The sequence below is a fragment of the Ranitomeya variabilis genome, chromosome 3 (assembly GCF_051348905.1).
Source record: "Ranitomeya variabilis isolate aRanVar5 chromosome 3, aRanVar5.hap1, whole genome shotgun sequence".
NCBI lineage: Eukaryota > Metazoa > Chordata > Amphibia > Anura > Dendrobatidae > Ranitomeya > Ranitomeya variabilis.
Genome location: NC_135234.1, coordinates 175,943,149 through 175,955,174, shown reverse-complemented (window position 1 = coordinate 175,955,174; position 12,026 = coordinate 175,943,149).

The window sequence follows — 12,026 nt, the reverse complement described above, 5'->3', positions numbered from 1 at the left end:
TGTCCACATTGCCAAATGTACCAATACCTGGTATAAAAATAACAGAATCACTGTGCTTGATTGACCAGCAAACTCGCCTGACCTTAACTCCACAGAGAATCTATGGGGTATTGTCAAGAGGAAGATGAGAGACACCAGACCCAACAATGCAGACTTGTTGAAGGCTGCTAACAAAGCAACCTGGGCTTCCATAACACCTCAGCAGTGCCAGAGGCTGATCGCCTCCATGCCACGCTGCATTGATGCAGTAATTGATGCAAAAGGAGCCCTTACCAAGTATTGTGTGCATTTACTGAATATAATTTTTCAGTATTATTGTAGATGTACCTTATGTTATAGATGCAAAGTGAACAATGACCGCCATGAACCGCCTAAGCACTGAGAGGGGATTTAGCAGAGTAGTTTGACATTACTTTTTTAACTTTTTTTTATTCTGTTATTTATGGAAAAGAATGAACAAAAAAAGTCAATTACTGCATAGTTTGTTATTCTTTTTTTATGGCGATCATTAAATAGCAGGGTTATAAGGGTCTTGTTAATGCAAATAAGTGTTATTTCTCAGTATATTAACCTTAATACTCTGAACTGACTGTAAACTTGTTAGTGGTTTATTGCAGCATTGGAGGCCTTGGGCCACAATTCGTGAAAAACTGACCCTGTACTTATACTCATGTACTGTAAATAGCTCTACCTCTTCTACATTCACTATACTACTCTATGCTTGTACTACATGTAGTGAACTGCTCTCAACATATACTACATGAACTGCACTTCTCTCTACGTTTATTACATTTACTCTACTGCAGAGGTGTCAAACTGCATTCCTCGAGGGCCGCCAACAGGTCATGTTTTCAGGATTTCCTTAGCATTCCACAAGGTGCTGGAATCATTCTGTGCAGGTGATTAAATTATCACCTGTGCAATACAAGGAAATCCTGAAAACATGACCTGTTGGCGGCCCTCGAGGAATGCAGTTTGACACCTCTGCTCTACTGCTCTCTACCTGTTCTTTGTGTACTGTACTCTACCTGTATTATATGTAATGTGCTAATATCTTCCAGTGCTATATGTACTGTACTTAGCTCTACCTGCTCTGAACTGTACACTACATGTATGACATGTACTGTACTGCTCTCTTCCTATTCTACATGTACTGTACTCCTCTCTAGCAGTATTCCATGTAATGCACTGCTCTGTACCTGTACTAGATGTACTGTACTACTCTCTTCCTGTACTACTTGTACTATATTGATTTCTACCTCTGCTATATGCAATGTTCTAGCTTCTACCTGTACTACATATACTATAATGATCTCTACCTGGATTACAGTACAAATACTGTGCTCCTATCTACTGTGCCTGTAGTATATGTACTGTTCTCTTCTCTACCTGGACTGTGCATAGTGCACTAAATGTACTTCCCTGCTCTCTATGCTTCTGACCTACTGTTTAATATTACTAACACATTGCGCTGCTCCCTACGTAAGAATAGCTGCTACTGTGTACACAAGGTAAGGGGACCGTGACATTGTATGTATCCTGGACCCTGACAAAGTTCCTGTTGATAATAAAAAAAAATGATTCACTGGTTTACAGCAATTCATTTTATTTTTTTTTGTATGTTTTTGCTATATTCGTTGTCTTACAAAGTCAATACCTTTGAAAATAGAAACCGGACTAGCAATCGGCTGATCACTCCAGCTTCCTTAAACCTGTCTTACAGAGAAACACCATTTCTACTATAGAAACGAATGTCAAAATCAGAAATATATGGTCGTTGGCATCCCCAAGCTGACTAAGGCCACATTCACACTGTTAGGGCTAGCGGAATGCACCAAATTATAAGAGAGATGGTATAAGGTGCGTTCGCACCGTGCAGAGATGGAACCTGCTGCTGAGTAATGACGGAGTATATGGCGGTACAATGTGGATACACACACGGGTTAACTTCACCCTGTGTGAAGGAAGCCAACCCTGTTGCATCACAGGGCCGTGGTACCGCACGTAGAGCGCAAGCAAGGAGTCTCAGGACTCTATCCCAAGACACAGGATTAGAGTACGTTCAGACCACTTGCGCTCGACACCGCAACTGGGGTGTCAGAGTAACTGAAAATATAATTTAAATGCACAAGTGTGCGTGCTGTGCCGCTTTGGCGGACGCCACTAACCACCCAGACTTGGGATAGGAAAGCGCTCTAATAGCGCACGGTGCCGCTCTGGTGGTCACAGCAATTGACGCTGTTTCGCGTGTTTAGTACTGATGGCTCAGTCGGGCGCTAGATAGCAAACATCCACCTTACACAAGCAGTCATACACAAGGGAGGGGATGATTAATGAGCAACTTTCACTCATCAACACACGCGATTTCAAGTATACACTAGCGCATGGCCGTGCGGTCATGCAAACCTTTTATAGCTGCAGCAAGTACAGGACCTTCCCAGAAGGACCAATGGGAGGCTGCCAAAGAAGTTGAGCACCTTCAGGACTAGAGGACCAATGGGATTTGCTGCAGTATCTAAGCATGTGACCCTTGATCTCCAACGAGAGATCTTACCCTGGGCATGCTCAGTATGTGAAAAGCAGGACTTAGTCCCAGAAAGACCTGCTCGCTGCTGAACATTGCTGGCTACAAGGACAGAGCCTGGAAAGGCAGTAGCAACCAGTTGTCCAGAATCATCCTGAGCTAGATGCTGGGATTGATGTCTCCGCTGAGCAGACTCCACTGTGGCTGGAGAAGAATGGGAGACCGCAGCGGAGATGGTTTGAGATTTCCCCTGTGCAGAGGCGGTAACTCGACACCTAACACACACATTCAGTATTTGGTCAGAATTTTACTTTAGTATTTGCAAGCCAAAATCATAAGTAGGCGAAAAATACAGCAGTGGTGACAACCAAATACTGAACGTGTGAACTTGGCCTAAGGCTGGTGTCACATGATCTTATATTCCCTCAGCGAGACAATCAAATTAATTATATTAATGACCCTCTGCTCAAATTCTGATCTGAGTGAGTAGTGTCAGCTTAGTGTGATATGATTTTCTTGCATGAGAGAATCGTAGCACAGGTGTGGAGAAGACGGAGAACTTAATTTCTCCATTTTCTCTATTGTCTGAGTCTGCGGACATCTGAGTGCAGTCGAATGTTCTGGTTGCACCCATAAACTTGTATGGGTGCGTGTCATCTGATTAATGGAGCTATTCGTAGCACGCTGCAATTTTTTTCTCATGCCGAATCTGCAAGAAAAAAAACTCAGATCTGCAGTGCCCAATATAATAACATTGGCCCAAGTGCAATTCGATAAAACATCAGATATCTATTGTCTGAAGCAGGCTCGGACTGGCGAACAGAAGAATAGGAGTATTCTCCGGTGGGCTCCTGTGAAGGAATGCTAATGAGTAGTGCTAGTACACTTGATTCACAATTAGCAGAAGTATGTATAATCTAATCATTCATTAAACAAGATAGCCAAGTTAGGCTAGGTTCACACTTGCAGTTGAGTCCGCAGCGTCTCGTCCGCATGCGTTCGTGTTTTTTATGCACATGCATTTGAAAGGAAACATTGCTTCAAGAAGAATTTCCTTGAAACAAGCCATGCCAAATGGGCGTGGATCATGGGATTTCTCTATAAAACCCTTGTACAGATGAAATCCTCACATTTTGCTCCAGTATCCTGTGTCAAGATGGATCTTCGCATGGGGGGTTTCTATCGGAATCTGGATTTGGATGTCAACTTGTTTCGTTCCTTTGCATTTGCTTGTGAGCAAGAATGGAAAAGAGAACAACAGAGAATATGTCGTCGGTGCTTTTGGCAGCACCCCATTCTTGAACTACGACAGAGCCATGGAGCCTACCACTCCTTATTCAGTAAGCTCCGTGAAAACTCACAGAAATATTTCGAGTACACGAGGATGTCTCAAGACAGCTTCATGGAATTGCTGGACCATGTAAAAGGAGCCATCAGGAGGCAGGACACCCAGCTCTGTAGAGCAATTCCTGCTGAGGAACATCTGCTGGTGACACTAAGGTATGTAATATTTAAACATTAATGCCTGTCATAATTATTATTGTTTTGCAATGTACTTAATATTTTCCCCTTTTTTTGTTTAGCTTAAATACTGTCCTAAATATTATTGTTCTAAAAGCCACTTTCTTTCTCTTTCTTTTTCTTTCTTTCTTTCTTTCTTTCTTTCTTTCTTTCTTTCTTTCTTTCTTTCTTTCTTTCTTTCTTTCTTTCTTTCCTTCTTTCTTTCTCTTTCTTTCTTTCTTTCTTTCTTTCTTTCCAAACTCCAAGTCATAAAAATTATTGTTCTGATTTATTTTTTTCTTTCTCTTTTAGGCAGATTCCTAGCTACCGGAAACAGCCTATCATCGCTCCATTTCCAGTTCTGGATAGGAATTTCCACACGCTCTGGGATTATCGCAGACACCTGCCGGGCTTTGTGGGATGTTCTCTGTGTGGAATTTATCCCCCTACCCACCACTGACATCTGGCAGCCAACTGTAGACAAATCTTTTGAAGTTTGTGATTTTCCCAACTGTTTGGGAGCAGTGGATGGAAAACATGTCAGGATTACCAAACTGTCTTGAACTGGATCCGAGTACTTTAATTATAAAAAAAAAATTTCCATAGTGAACATGGTGATTGCTGCTGTGGACTGTAGGTTTGTCGCCGTGGACATTGGATCTTTTGGCCGTGGTAATGACTCCCAGACATTTAAAAACTTGGACATGGGCCAACAGTTGTATGGGAAACATTTTAATTTCCCACTGCCACAACCTCTTCCCAACACTCAAGGCCCGCCAATGTAATTTATTGTGGTTGGGGATTAGGCCTTTCAGATGTGTGGAAACCTCCTGAAACCATACTCCAGTTGGGACTTGAACCACACAAAAAGGATTTTTAATTACAGACTGTCAAGGGCACAAAGTACTGTTGAGTGTGCCTTTGGTATCCTTGTCTCAAAATGTCACATTTTAGGGACAGCCATTAATCTGAAAATTGAGACAGTCGATGAGGTGGTCAAGGCGTGTGTGGTTCTGCACAACTACATAATGGCTAAAGAGCGACCCAACAGGACAACAATTGAAGTTGCCCACTTAAGGGATACATTTGCGTCCTACTTTGTTTCAGAGAGTGGACATCTGTCCTGGCAAGATGACATGGTTTAGTGTTCTTGTAATGTTGTGCAATGTTATATACCTGTAATTAGTTAAATTTACTTTAATGTTTGATGACAATAAAACTCCTATAGTTAAACACCTGTTCCAAGTGTCCTCTATATTAGAATAATAATTTTTAAAGTTTAATAAGGTGATCACCGGTTCACAACTACAGTTTTTATATTGTTCACTCACTGTTAGTGTTGAGCGATACCGTCCGATACTTGAAAGTATCGGTATCGGAAAGTATCGGCCGATACCGGCAAAGTATCGGATCTGATCCGATACCGATACCCGATACCAATACAAGTCAATGGGACTCAAGTATCGGAAGGTATCCCTGATGGTTCGCAGGGTCTGAAGGAGAGGAAACTCTCCTTCAGGCCCTGGGATCCATATTAATGTGTAAATTAAAGAATTAAAATAAAAAATATTGATATACTCACCTCTCCGACGCAGCCTGGACCTTACCGCTGTGAACCGGCAGCCTTCTTTGCTTAAAATGAGCGCGTTCAGCACCTTCCATGACGTCACAGCTTCTGATTGGTCGCGTGCCGCTCATGTGACCGCCACTCGACCAATCAGAAGCCGTGACGTCATCCCTCAGGTCCTAAATTCCTAGAAGGGAATTTAGGACCTGAGGGATGACGTCGCGGCTTGTGATTGGTCGCGTGGCGGTCACATGAGCGGCACGCAATCAATCAGAAGCCGTGAAGTCATGGAAGGTGCTGAACGCGCTCATTTTAAACAAAGAAGGCTGCCGGTTACCAGCGGTGATGTCCAGGGGCCTCCGGACAGGTGAGTATATCAATATTTTTTATTTTAATTCTTTATTTTACACATTCATATGGATCCCAGGGCCTGAAGGAGAGTTTCCTCTCCTTCAGACCCTGGGAACCATACACTGGAGACTTCCGATTCCGATTCCCGATACCACAAAAGTATCGGATCTCGGTATTGGAATTCCGATACCGCAGGTATCGGCAAATACCCGATACTTGCGGTATCGGAATGCTCAACACTACTCACTGTATCATGCAGATTTCATGAGACAGGGATTGGATTATAATCAAATTGGGTTATATAACCCATGCTTTACACTACATATCTTCTCTCTGAGGTCAGGGCTATGGTAGGTGACATTGGATTAGCTCTATCGTCTCTTCAGTCTGCATTTCTCTACTTCTATATATTACTGCAGACTGAAGAGATAATGGAACTAATCCACCTCATATCTTTACTCACCTGCCCATGTGTCAGAACTAGTGCACTCACAAAGCAGAAAACACTGCATCCTAGGTGCACTAGTGATGACACCTGGGCAGGTGAGCATTGTTGACCCCTGACCTTTTTTGCTGTATTAATATATATTTTTGGAGGAATTTCAGTCATCTTTGTGTTTTTGCCACCTCATAACTCCATTACAAAAACAAGAAGCAAAGCTGCTGTGTAAAGCAAATAAAAAAGAGGAGCAGTAGATTGTGTGTCAGGGAGCTATGAGGTGGCAAAAACACAGTGTGTGTACATGGCGACATGTGTGTTGATGGCGCACGGTGTGTGTTGCCAGCGGCGAAAGAGCCTAAGATCAAGCAGTGATTGGGGAAAAAAACACACATTTATTAAAAAAAAATATATATATATATATATATATATATATATATATATATATATATATATATATATATATATATATATATATATCTATAAGACAAATTTATTTAAAAAAAAAAAAACTTTTACAAACCGCTGAGGGTGAAATGTTATGGTTCTGGGGGGTGTGGAGCTGGGAGGTTTGGCAACGGGTGGATGATGAAGGGGTTCCAGGGGAAGGGGTAACCCTTGTGGGGTCTGGGAGGTCAAGGATGGAAGTAGACACATTAGAAGTGGAAGAATGGGATGGGAGAGACACATTGGAAGGGAGAGAAAAACTGGATTACACAGACACATTGGGAGGTGAGGGTAGAAGTAGCGCGACACTTCTGCTGCCTTTGGTTCACTTTAATTTATGTCCACTATTCTGTGACATCCTCCTTTTTTTGTTTCTCCTTGGAAGGGTGGGAGTGGTGGGGTCAGCAAGGTGTGCAGAATGTGGACACTGCCTGGTGGTGGCAGTGGACAGCCAGGCATGATCTGGACCCTGCCTGGTGGTGGCGATGGACGGCCGTGCAGGAGCAGGACTCGGCATGGTGGTGGTGATGGAGTGGCTTTCAGCAGCACCCGGCCTGATGGTGGCAGTGTAGTGGTGTTCGGCAGGACTGGGCATGGTGGTGGCCGTACAGTGGTATGCAGCAGAACTCGGTATAGAGGTTAAGTGTGTAATTGGTGGCACAAGTGGAAATACCACCTGTGCCTGGTGGTAGTACCGAGTCTGCTGCATAGCCTGAATGTAAGCAGTGTTGCAGGCCTGCATCACATTGAGCTGGAGTTCAGGCATAAGGTGTTCTGACATGCCCTGCTCCATATTGTTAAAAAAATGGTGTGCTGGTCTCTGGAGGTCGGCTTCCAGATGATTAAAGCGTTGGTTGACATCCTGGAAAAGTGTGTTAATATGGGTCAGACCACTTTCCAATCTCCCAGTGCCTTTAAGCCATTCTGGAAGACCGATCTCAAGTGAATAAACTCGGGCATGAGTGACCTCTCCGAGGCCTTCTGCCGCTGGTGGGAAGAGCCCCAAAAAAAGAAGCATAGGACTGGGACAGGGGAACCAGCTGCCTGTTCTCCAGCCTGTGATGCCGACCCACTTGCTGCTTCGCTGGTTGATAGCTGGGACTGGTCCGTGGCAGTTCAATGAGGGACCGCACCAGAGGACGAGCCAGGTTTGAGGGTGCTGCTACAGGTTCTGTAAAAAGAAAAGAAAAACATTACTACCAAAAAATAACAATTGTAAAAGCGCCAAATCCTGTGGAATAGAAAAATTCAGATTAGTGAATACAACACAATGTAATGCAACACAAAAATACTTACGTTCTATGAGCAAAGACAGGCCTCAGGAAAGACAGCAACTGGTGGTACTTATATTTCCTGATCCTTGCTGCAGCACCACTGCGAACTTGGATCTCCTGTCTCAGGTCCTTGTTGAAGTGGTCCTTCATCGAACGACAACAGGTTTTGACTTTGATCACTGTAAATAGGGAAAACCAATGTGTTAAACAATGCACTTTAGGCAGGGATCCCACAACCATGTGTGATGCGACAAACTTGCAGGAGTTTATTGCATCACACACGGTTGTGTGATCCTGGCCTTCAGGTTCACTGCCACATCAGACCACACTGCAATACTTCCGAAAAGCCTTTCTGACATGTGACATGGTGTTGTCCCAGTCATCCATCAGCACTTGGGCCACCTCAGTCCACAGCCGCCGAGTCACCACAGCGTCCGAGAGCTGCTGCTCCCTGGTGTCCCACAACGGAACTCGTTCCTGCACCAGGGTGATGAGGAGGTCATTATCAATGAATTCCTCCTCCCGTTGTGTTACCTAGAAATGAAAAGAAAATTGTTGGAATGATAAAACACTAGGGCAGAGACACACTGCCAAATTTCTCATGCGAGAATGGCATTGTAAAACTTGTACTGGCTGTTGGCTCTCCTGACCTGAGCTTGACAGCTGCATAGTAATCATGCTAGGGGCAGGAGAGGTGCCGGCCATTCCATGCAGTGCAATGCGATTATCACACGAGAAATACGGCAGTGAGTGTTAGGAGTCAAGTTCCCATTACTGCACAGTGGGAATCTCGAACCATGTTTGCTGCGGTCTCCCATTCCCCTCCAGCCACAGTGCAGCCCGCTCAGCGGAGATGTCAGTCCCAGCATCTGGCTCAAGCTGATACTGTGCACTTGGTTGCTGCTGCCTTTCCAGGCTTTGCCTTTGTAGCCAGTGCTGATCAGCAGCGAGTATGTGTTTCAGTGACTAAGTCCTGCTTTTCCCATACTGAGCATGCCCACGGGACGACATCCCATTGGAGGTCGGGGGTCACATGCTCAGGTCCTGTAGCAGCTCCTATTGGACCATTAGGAAGGTCCTTGAGAGCTACAGCTATAAAAGGTTTGCATGGCTGCGCGGCCATGCGCTAGTATAAACTTGATAACGTGTGTGTGCAGATGAATGTCTGTCGATGGATGAAAGCTCCTTAATCATTCCCATTCCTAGTGATGATGACTGCTCGCGAATGGTGGAAGCTACCTAGCGCCTGACAGTGCTACCTGCACACTTAGCACACTTTTCTGCATCTATTCTCAGTGCCCACCTGTACGGCACCGTGCACAATCAGTGCGCTTTCCTGACAGCCAGTCAGTGTAGGGTGGAAACTCCCACTTGGACTCAGCATCTGACTCAGGGCATCATCAGGTGCGGGCTCAAAAGCCACTGAGTGTCAGAGTGAGCACAATCACCAGTTTAGTGGGGGTGATTCATAGGGATCCCACTAGTGTCTTTCAGCTGCACCCGGTGACTGCTAACAGGGCGCAGCGTATTTACAGCGACTCTGTGAAGCAACAGAGTTCGCTTCCATTCACACTGGGTGAGGTCTAACCCAGATGTGAGTGTTGTGAATTCGGTTTGTGGGCTCCCCCGGTGGTCTGTTATGGTAGTGTCTCTTATGTGCCTTCCTCCATCTCTGATTACCTGTCGCCACCCTCTAGGGGAGTTTCCTATTTAAGGCTGCTTGGCTGTTAGTCACATGCCGGCCAACAATGTGCTAGTAGCATTCTGTTGCATTCACCTGCCTCAAGTCCCAGTTCAGCTAAGTTGAATTTTGTTTCTTGTTTTGCTATTTTTGTCCAGCTATCTGCAATGTGACTCTTCAGTGCTGGAAGCTCTTGTGGACAGAAAATTACTACTCCAGTGGCATGAGTTGTCACTGGAGTTTAAAGTAATTTCTGGATGGTGTTTTTGAATAGTGATTTTTAGGTCGACCGTGAAGTAACTCTTTCCTGTCCTTCTGCTATCTAGTAAGCGGACCTCACTGTGCTAAATCTGCTGTTCATCCTACGTATGTCATTTCCTCTGAACTCACCGTCAATATCTGTGGGGGCCTACTATCATCTTTTGGGGTTCCTCACTGGAGGTAAGGCAGGCCTGTATATTCCTCTTATAGGGGTAGTTAGATCTCCGGCTGGCGCGTGGTGTCTAGGGCATCGTAGGTACATCCCCCGGCTACTGTAAGTGTTGGGTCAGGTTCAGGTCACGGTCGACCTTAGTTTCCATCACCCGAGAGCTAGTCCGTTTTGTATTTTTTTCCCATGGTCATTGGGGTAACCATAACATGTGAGCAAGCGTCCATCCGCCATTACTCAGCTGCAGGTGTCATCTCTGCACGGTGTATCCCGGACTGGGAACGCACCTCATATTCTCTAATATTATTATTTGGTGAATTCCGCCAGTCCTAACAGTGAGTCTCTGCCTTAAAGCAAAAACAGTCAAAAATAAAAAAAATTAAAAGTCAAGCGTCCCAAAAACAGTCAAGAATAAATTAAAAAAGGCAAGAGTACCTACAACAGTAAAAAATAAAAAAACAGTCAAGAATACTTATACACCGTCTTGCCACCGGAGCTTGGGCCTGAGTCTGCTGCTCCTGTTCATCTGCACTGGAAGGGTTCTGTAAACATTTAAATAAATATTTTGCCACATGTGTATAATAGTGACAGTGAATAATGACCAATCAGCAGCAAATGTACTTACTTCAGTCTCCTGTCCACTCTGTGAGGTCTGGTCTGCCCTGGAGGACATGATGGGGAATGCTGCATAAAGATAGAAATGATTACAGACTGCAGGGAGAAAAACAGCCAAGCAGACATATAGCTTATATACTAACATTTTGATAGAGTCTTCCAAACTTCCAAACTTGATGTGCTCCAATGCTTTTCTCCCTTTCAGAGTCTTAAGAGTAATGGAATTCCACTGCCCACACTTTTTTTTATAACTTTTGTTTGGGGGGTGGCTTAAAACAAGTTCCTAGACATATTTACTCAGACGAACACATGCGTATGCAAGCACAAGCGAACGCAAGCACTTTCGTACACATGCGCTCCCATAGACTGTAATGCGTTTATTTGACGCACTCCTTACGCAAGCGTCCGCATGCGTATGACGGCAAAAATTTGGCGCCACAAAATTTCTAACATGATGCGTCAGCCGCGCCCAGCCGCATACCGCCAAAATACGCATGCGTAAGCAAACGCTGGCTAACGCATGCAAACGCATGCACCTGTGTCTACAATATAGAAGATAGGAAATCAAGAAGCATGCGGATGTATGTGTCCAAAATTCTGCGGACACAACCGCAAATGTGAAACCAGCCTTATTCCAATAGGAATCCAAGTTGTGAAACTTTTCCTACTACAGGTGTTTTGCTGTGGGATCTTATTACTTTAGTGAGATGAATGTGTGGTGAGAACTGCCACTCACTTTGCCTTATCTACAACATACAAATCTCTATTTTCTATGCGTCCTCCCTTACATTTAAAATTCTGAACATTGTCAGCGACTATTACGATGTATCATAGAAATGAAAAGTTGGCAATGTTATCCTATTATCCCCTATCTGCCGCACTTCAGCTCTAAGGGAACATCACAGGTAATGCATTTAATACACTCATTCATAATCATCTAAAGGCAGGATTAATAATAACGTGTCCAACCCTTTCTAAGCTCCCAATGTGATATATATCCCTGCAAATCTTTTCTTAGAATGAGCTAATTATATTCCAAGACTTCATAAAAATCCCATTGAGACCCGGGATTTCATGGAATGACAACACAATAAATGGTTTGGAAAAGGCTTCAAAATGGATACTCCCTAATTGGTATTCTGTAAATTAATAGCTTATGACCCTGCCTGTTTCACACACATATATACTCACATCCGCC